The following is a 7,333-nucleotide window of genomic DNA, read 5'->3' on the forward strand; positions in this document are numbered from 1 at the left end:
TAATAATAATAATAATAATAATAATAATAATAATAATAATAATAAAAAATAATAATAATAATAATAATAATAATGATGATAATAATAATAATAATAATAATAATAATAATAATGAATTATCCATGTCTTTTAAGTAGCTAATTAACCTTTATATATATATATATATATATATATATATATATATATACATATATATATATATATATATATATATATGTATATATTATATATATATAATATATATATATATATATTATATATATATATTACCTCATTTCCTTCTCAGCTTGATCTCTAGTCAGGGTCGAGGCGTTTCTGCAGGGTATTTGCGTATTCGGAGGCCAATTGTGAGACACTTTCATCTGCTACAATCGACGAGCATCATCCAAGTGAATCTCCCCATTCTTGTATTTAGGATAAAATTATTAAACAGAATTAAAGTGAGCTGGCGAGAAAGAGTGGATTAGAAAAAAAGAAATAAATAAAAAGCAGAAAAGACATCTTGTGTAATTCGTAATTCATAGCATGAGTAACGGTGCCGTTACAGTCAGGCTGTACCCCACAATTACTTCTTTCATCTCTTTATGTTACGTTACGCAATGTTTCGTTGTATTTTCTAAGCGTTTGTTTCGTCGACGTAAAGATGGTGAGATGGCGAGATCGTCAGAAAGTGAGATTGTGGGATAGTGAGATGGTAAGACACTGAAATAGTGAGATGGTGAGATAGTGAGAGGGTAAGATAGCGACATGGTGAGACAGTCAGCTGGTGAGATGGTAAGACAGTCAGATGTTGAGACAGTGAGATAGTGATATGGTGAGACAGTGAGTTAGTGAGATGGTGAGACAGTGAAATAGTGAGATGGTGAGACAGTGAGATAGAGAGACGGTGAGATTGTGAGATAATGAGATGATGAGATAGTGAGGGGGTAAGATAGTGAGATGGTGAGACAATGAGTTGGTGAGATGGGGAGACAGCCTGGTGAGATAGTGAGACAGTGAAAGGGTGAGACGGTAAGACAGTGAAATGGTGAATAGCCTTTATGCGTTTATTCGAGATGATGGTATTCTAAGTTATTTAAAATATAATTTTTTATAAGAATTTGCTAAATGTTTATAATGAGTTTTATACTGACAGTTTTTATGAGTTTTTCGAGATAATAAATAGTATTCTAAGTACTTTGATAATAATAATAACAATAATAATAATAATAATAATAAAAACTCTGTTAAACTGGTGAGCTAGTGAGGTTTTTTGTGATTTTAGTCGTTATGAGTTATTGTAAATAATAATAATAATAATAATAATAATAATAATAATAATAATAATAATAATAATAATAATAACTGTTAAACTTGTGAGACAGTGAGTTTTTGTTACTTTATTATTATTACCAATAATAATTAATATTACTTAGAATAACATTATCTTTGAAAAAATCATAAGTTTTTTGCGAGATAATGGTATTCTAAGTTATTAAAATTATAGTATTTTTTAGTGGGTTTTAGTCATTTACGTTATTATTATCACTAATGATTTTAAAACTATGTTAAATTGGCGGGTCATTGAGCTTGATCAATAATGATAAAAATGTTAAACAGATTTAGTATATTGGTCAATAAGTTATCACGATATTGCTGTAACCTTTGTATTCATTTTTATTTAGCAATTTTTGCAAAAATTAATTATAATAAAAAGATTTTTACAAATTTTTAAAAAATTATTATAACTAAATATAACACTAACTTAATAATAAATAAGACGCTTAGAAACCTTATGTTCAATTATTAATGTTAAACTTGATCTTTGTTATATTTAATGTTAGTTCTTAAAAACTAGAATAATTTTAACAAGACGTTTCTAAACTTGTTCTTTGATGTTTGTTAAATTTTCATTGTCAATAATTTTAACAACATTGCCTAAAATTGTTCTATGTTATTTTCAAATTTTTGTTGCTAATAATGATAAAAATCTTTAAGAAATTTGTTAGATTAAATAACAGTATAAGCTTTGATTACGGCAAACTAAGAGGAAATTAGTGACCAGTATGGTCAAAACTTTTTAAAGTAATTATTATTATTATTATTATTATTATTATTATTATTATTATTATTATTATTATTATTATTAATGAGACTGCTTTTGAAAATCAAATTATTACTTCAACTTACGACAAACTTAGCAATTTCGTTTATTTGGTAATGGGTCATAAGATCGCCGGGTACAGTAGGACTCTTAAGGGAAGTGGTTGCCATGGGAACTCTCTCTCTCTCTCTCTCTCTCTCTCTCTCTCTCTCTCTCTCTCTCTCTCTCTCTCTCTCCATTCGTTCAGGTCTTACCATGACAATTCTCTCTCTCTCTCTCCTGTTTACGAGACGCTTCCCTATAGCCTTGAAGTTGAACCATCACATAAATCACTAACAGAATTACCCGGCAGCCATCTTAAAATCAAGAGGAATTATAAATCCCCCTTTTACGGTAATTAGACACAAAAAGATAAGAGTCTTTGCCTTCTTTACAATAATGAATTACTTTTTTTTTTTTTGGTGTCATTGACTACTTATTTGAATGAATTACTTTTTTGTTGCCATTGATTACGTATTCGAAACCGGTACGAGTTCGGAAACAATACGTAAACTCCTTAGAGACCGATTCTATATAGGACATACTTGAGACCAGTATTTGCACAGTCGAAGTCTCATTTGTGGTTATTTCAAGGCAGTATTTCACTTCCTTGTGGTCAGCAATTATCCCCTCTGTGATTTCACGCGCATGCGGGGATGACCTTTGATTAATGCCAAAAGCTATGATTCAACACCTTGGTTCTTGTTTCATGAGCGATCGGGCCTTGATCTTTTCGAACAACGGCATTCAGTTAATGTGAAAATGTATTTAGAATGTAGTCTTTGTTCTTCTTGAAATGTTCTTTATTATTATCATCATTATTAATGCTGAGGAATAAAGTCTACATTCACTTTTTAGACTAAGATAAAGAGCGCGCTTTCTCTTGTCCTGCTGTTGTAATCTAATGAGAAATGACAAGGCTCTCAAGAGAAAGCTCTCTTTTATAGATTTCCATATGTACATTTAACAAAGTTGTCGAATACATTTTATCGGTTATTAGTTGGTGAACTTAAATTCATTAACGTCAAGTTATCCTTGCTACGACTGATTTTCGTCCGCTCAAATCGATTGAGAAATGGACATGGCTGGGCGAGTTTTTAATCTATACGACACTTAAGATTGCCAGAAACGACTAACCTTTTCCAAATGTTTAGTGTTTGATAGAACATATACATTGCGAAATGAATAACCCCTTCTGTGACCTCTCTCTCTCTCTCTCTCTCTCTCTCTCTCTCTCTCTCTCTCTATATATATATATATATATATATATATATATATATATATATATATATATATATATGTGTGTGTGTGTGTGTGTGTGTATATATATATATATATATATATATATATATATATATATATATATATATATATATATATATATATATATTTATTTATTAGGCGTGACTCTTTGTCTTGCTACTGTCAATTCTTGATCTGAATAAATTTTTTTTTATCCTATTTGCAGTTTCTAAAGGAAGTTTAATTAGTTATAATCAATTGCTCTCTCATCATGAGGCACGGGGGTCAAAATAAAATGTCATTTTTGTTTATACTTTCATAACACAAGGGCAGCTTAATCTAACGTCAACAAACATGAATTAGGTGGTTATATGCCAGCCACGGCTCCCGCTCCTAAGAATATCCCTTTCTAAGGGATATTCGGGTTCTCAAATAGACGCCATATGTTGTTCCTTTACCAACTTTGCTCCTTAGAAGCGTAGTGCTGTCAGTGCACCTCGTGCATTATACTGTAGGCATTACTTGAAGTTCATTGCAGTGACCCCTTTCATTCCTTTTACCTGTAATTCAGTTCATGTTCTCTTTGTTCCGTCTTCCTTCCCACCCTCTCCTAAACATCGATTCATAGGTTTTCCTTCTTGCACACCTCTCAAACGGTTTTACTGTCAATTTCTGTTTCAGCGCTGAATGACCTCCTAGGTCCCAGCGCTTAGCCTTTGGTCTAAATCCTATAATTTTCTTAACCAAGCCTGGAAACTATTTTGACCGGTCACTTTCCAGACGAGGCGATCATCTATCTACCCAAGCTGCAAATATACCTTTGTCCACTCACAGTCCTATTTGACGGTCCGTTTTCGCGTTGGCGTATCAAACCAAGATCTGCCGACTTTCCTTGACGGATAAAAAAAAAAAAAAAAAAAAAAAAAAACGGTGTAGAGATGTACCCAAGGTGACACATCTGTCTTTCACCCGTTTTTTTCCACGTGACAGGGCAGCCCCGTTCTAAAACGACAGCCTGCCTTGGGGCCATATGCGTTATATGCCCTGATTGATTTACGTCATTTCCCTTTCTTTTATTCCACCTTTCTCTGTCCCATAGACATAATCGCCACGCATAAATAATGATTAGCGACCAGGCGTGTCTAGTTATCATTGAAATTCTTTGCGATTTTTTTATTATTATTATTATTATTATTATTATTATATTATTATTATTATTATTATTATTATTATTCAGAAGATGAACCCTATTCATATGGCGCAAGCCCACCACAGGGGCCAATATTGACTTGAGATTCAAGCTTCCTAAGTATATTAAGGTATTCCTTTGAAAGAGGCAAAAAGGGATAAAGGGAAATAAATGAATTTTTTCTTTTATATCCGGTCTCATCTGGCTGGTGCACTTTCACACGAATTCTTTTGTCGCTAATTTCTTCTATCAGACTCCTTTTAAAATGTTTTTATTTTGTATTTAACAGAATTGCCATAAAATTGTTAATTTCCCACCGGAACCTGGAAATGATTCCATTGGAGTATTGTGATGAGCTTTGATCGTACGGTTCTCAGTGTCAGGTCGATTCTTGAAGAATTATGATGTTTCATATTCAGCTGCTATATACATTCATAACTTCAAACTCCCTAGCTGCAACCCCTTTCGTTCCTTTTACTGTATCTCCTTTCATATTCTCTATCTTTCTTCTGCCTTACTTTCCACTCACTTCTAACAATTAATCCATAGTGCAACTGCGAGATTTTTCCCCCGGTTACACCTTTCAAACCTTTCTACTGTTAATCTCTCCTTTTCAGCGCTGAATGACCTCATAGGTCCCAGTGCTTGGCCTTTGGCCAAAATTCTATATCTAGTTCAGTTCAATTCAGTCATACAACACGTACACACACACACACACACACACACACACACACACACACACATATATATATATATATATATATATATATATAATATATATATATATATATATATATATATATATATATATATATATGTATGTATACATATTAAATAATATTGTGTGAGTGTGTCTCTATTTATACGTGTATGTGTGCGTGCTCATGTATGTATGCGTGTGACAGCGAACAAATACAGTCGCTGGTGCATAAGGCAAAAAATGGCAACAGTGTTATTACTCTCTCTCTCTCTCTCTCTCTCTCTCTCTCTTTAAATATACATCTGCCCATCACGGAATATTCCTTTCACTAGGAGGACGATTCCACGCGCCTTCCTTGAGAACCACATGGAGACAGTGTTATGTAAGAAGGAGAAGTCCTTTCAGAACACGTACTACTCTCTCTGCGATTGGTAGGACTCCTTAATGTTTAACTTTGCTGGCGAGGTCCTAAATACATAAGGATTAAGTGAAGAGCAGAATTATTCCTTGCAGACATCGCTCAATCTGCATATATCGATGTATCTTACGCTCTCTTGGCTTATATTTTTGTTTGACAGTCATTTCGTGTCATTACATTTATGTTATTTAAACATTTTTTTTTTTTTTTATATTCATGAAATCTCCTCTTTGTGTATTTCCCATTACCTTCTGTTTCTTCTTTCTAGTGAACACTAACATAATTGGAAGCTTGAATTTCAAGTCAGTGTCGCCTGTGGCGGGCTTGTTCCATATGGATAGAGTTTACCGTCTGAATAATAATAATAATAATAATAATAATAATAATAATAATAAGTGAAGACGAGTGGTTCAAGAGTGCATGGGAAGAAGGACTGATAAAAGTAGACGAAGACCCACAAATATACAGACAGGAGAAAAACAAACAGAACAGAGGAATGGCACAACAAACCAATGCACGGACAATACATGAGACAGACGAAAGAGCTAGCCAGCGATGACACGTGGCAATGGCTACTGAGGGGAGAGCTAAAGAAGGAAACTGAAGGAATGATAACAGCGGCACAAGATCAAGCCCTAAGAACCAGATATGTCCAAAGAACGATAGATGGAAATAACATCTCTCCCATATGTAGGAAGTGCAATACGAAAAACGAAACCATAAACCACATAGCAAGCGAATGTCCGGCACTTCCACAGAACCAGTACAAAAAGAGGCATGATTCAGTAGCAAAAGCCCTCCACTGGAGCTTGTGCAAGAAACACTAGCTACCTTGCAGTAATAAGTGGTACGAGCACCAACCTGGAGGAGTGATAGAAAACGACCAGGCAAAGATCCTTTGGGACTATGGTATCAGAACAGATAGGGTGATACGTGCAAATAGACCAGACGTGACATTGATTGACAAAATCAAGAAGAAAGTATCACTCATTGATGCCGCAATACCATGGGACACCAGAGTTGAAGAGAAAGAGAGGGGAAAAATGGATAAGTATCAAGACCTGAAAATAAAAATGAGAAGGATATGGGATATGCCAGAGGAAATAGTACCCATAGTCATAGGAACACTACGCACAATCCCAAGATCCCTGAAAAGGAATCTGGAAAAACTAGAGGCTGAAGTAGCTCTAGGACTCATGCAGAAGAGTGTGATCCTAGAAACGGCGCAAATAGTAAGAAAAGTGGACTCCTAAGGAGGCAGGATGCAACCCGGAACCCCACACTATAAATACCACATAATCGAATTGGAGGACTGTGATAGACCAAAAAAAAAATGATTTGTTGTTTGGGAAAAACTCTCTATCACGAGAATATATATATATATATATATAATATATATTATATTATATATATATATATATATATATATGTGTGTGGTGTGTGTGTGGTGTGTGTGTGTTATATACATATATTATATAATTATATAATATATGTATATATATACTATATATATATATATACACACACACACACACACACACACACATATATATAATATATATATATATATTATATATATATATAAAGGGTCCACAATAATAAACAATGTTAAGAGTTTGTGCATAATTTAAAAGCACTGTAAAGTGTTCTTAAATTATACAC

This window comes from Macrobrachium nipponense, chromosome 20 (assembly GCF_015104395.2).
Source record: "Macrobrachium nipponense isolate FS-2020 chromosome 20, ASM1510439v2, whole genome shotgun sequence".
NCBI lineage: Eukaryota > Metazoa > Arthropoda > Malacostraca > Decapoda > Palaemonidae > Macrobrachium > Macrobrachium nipponense.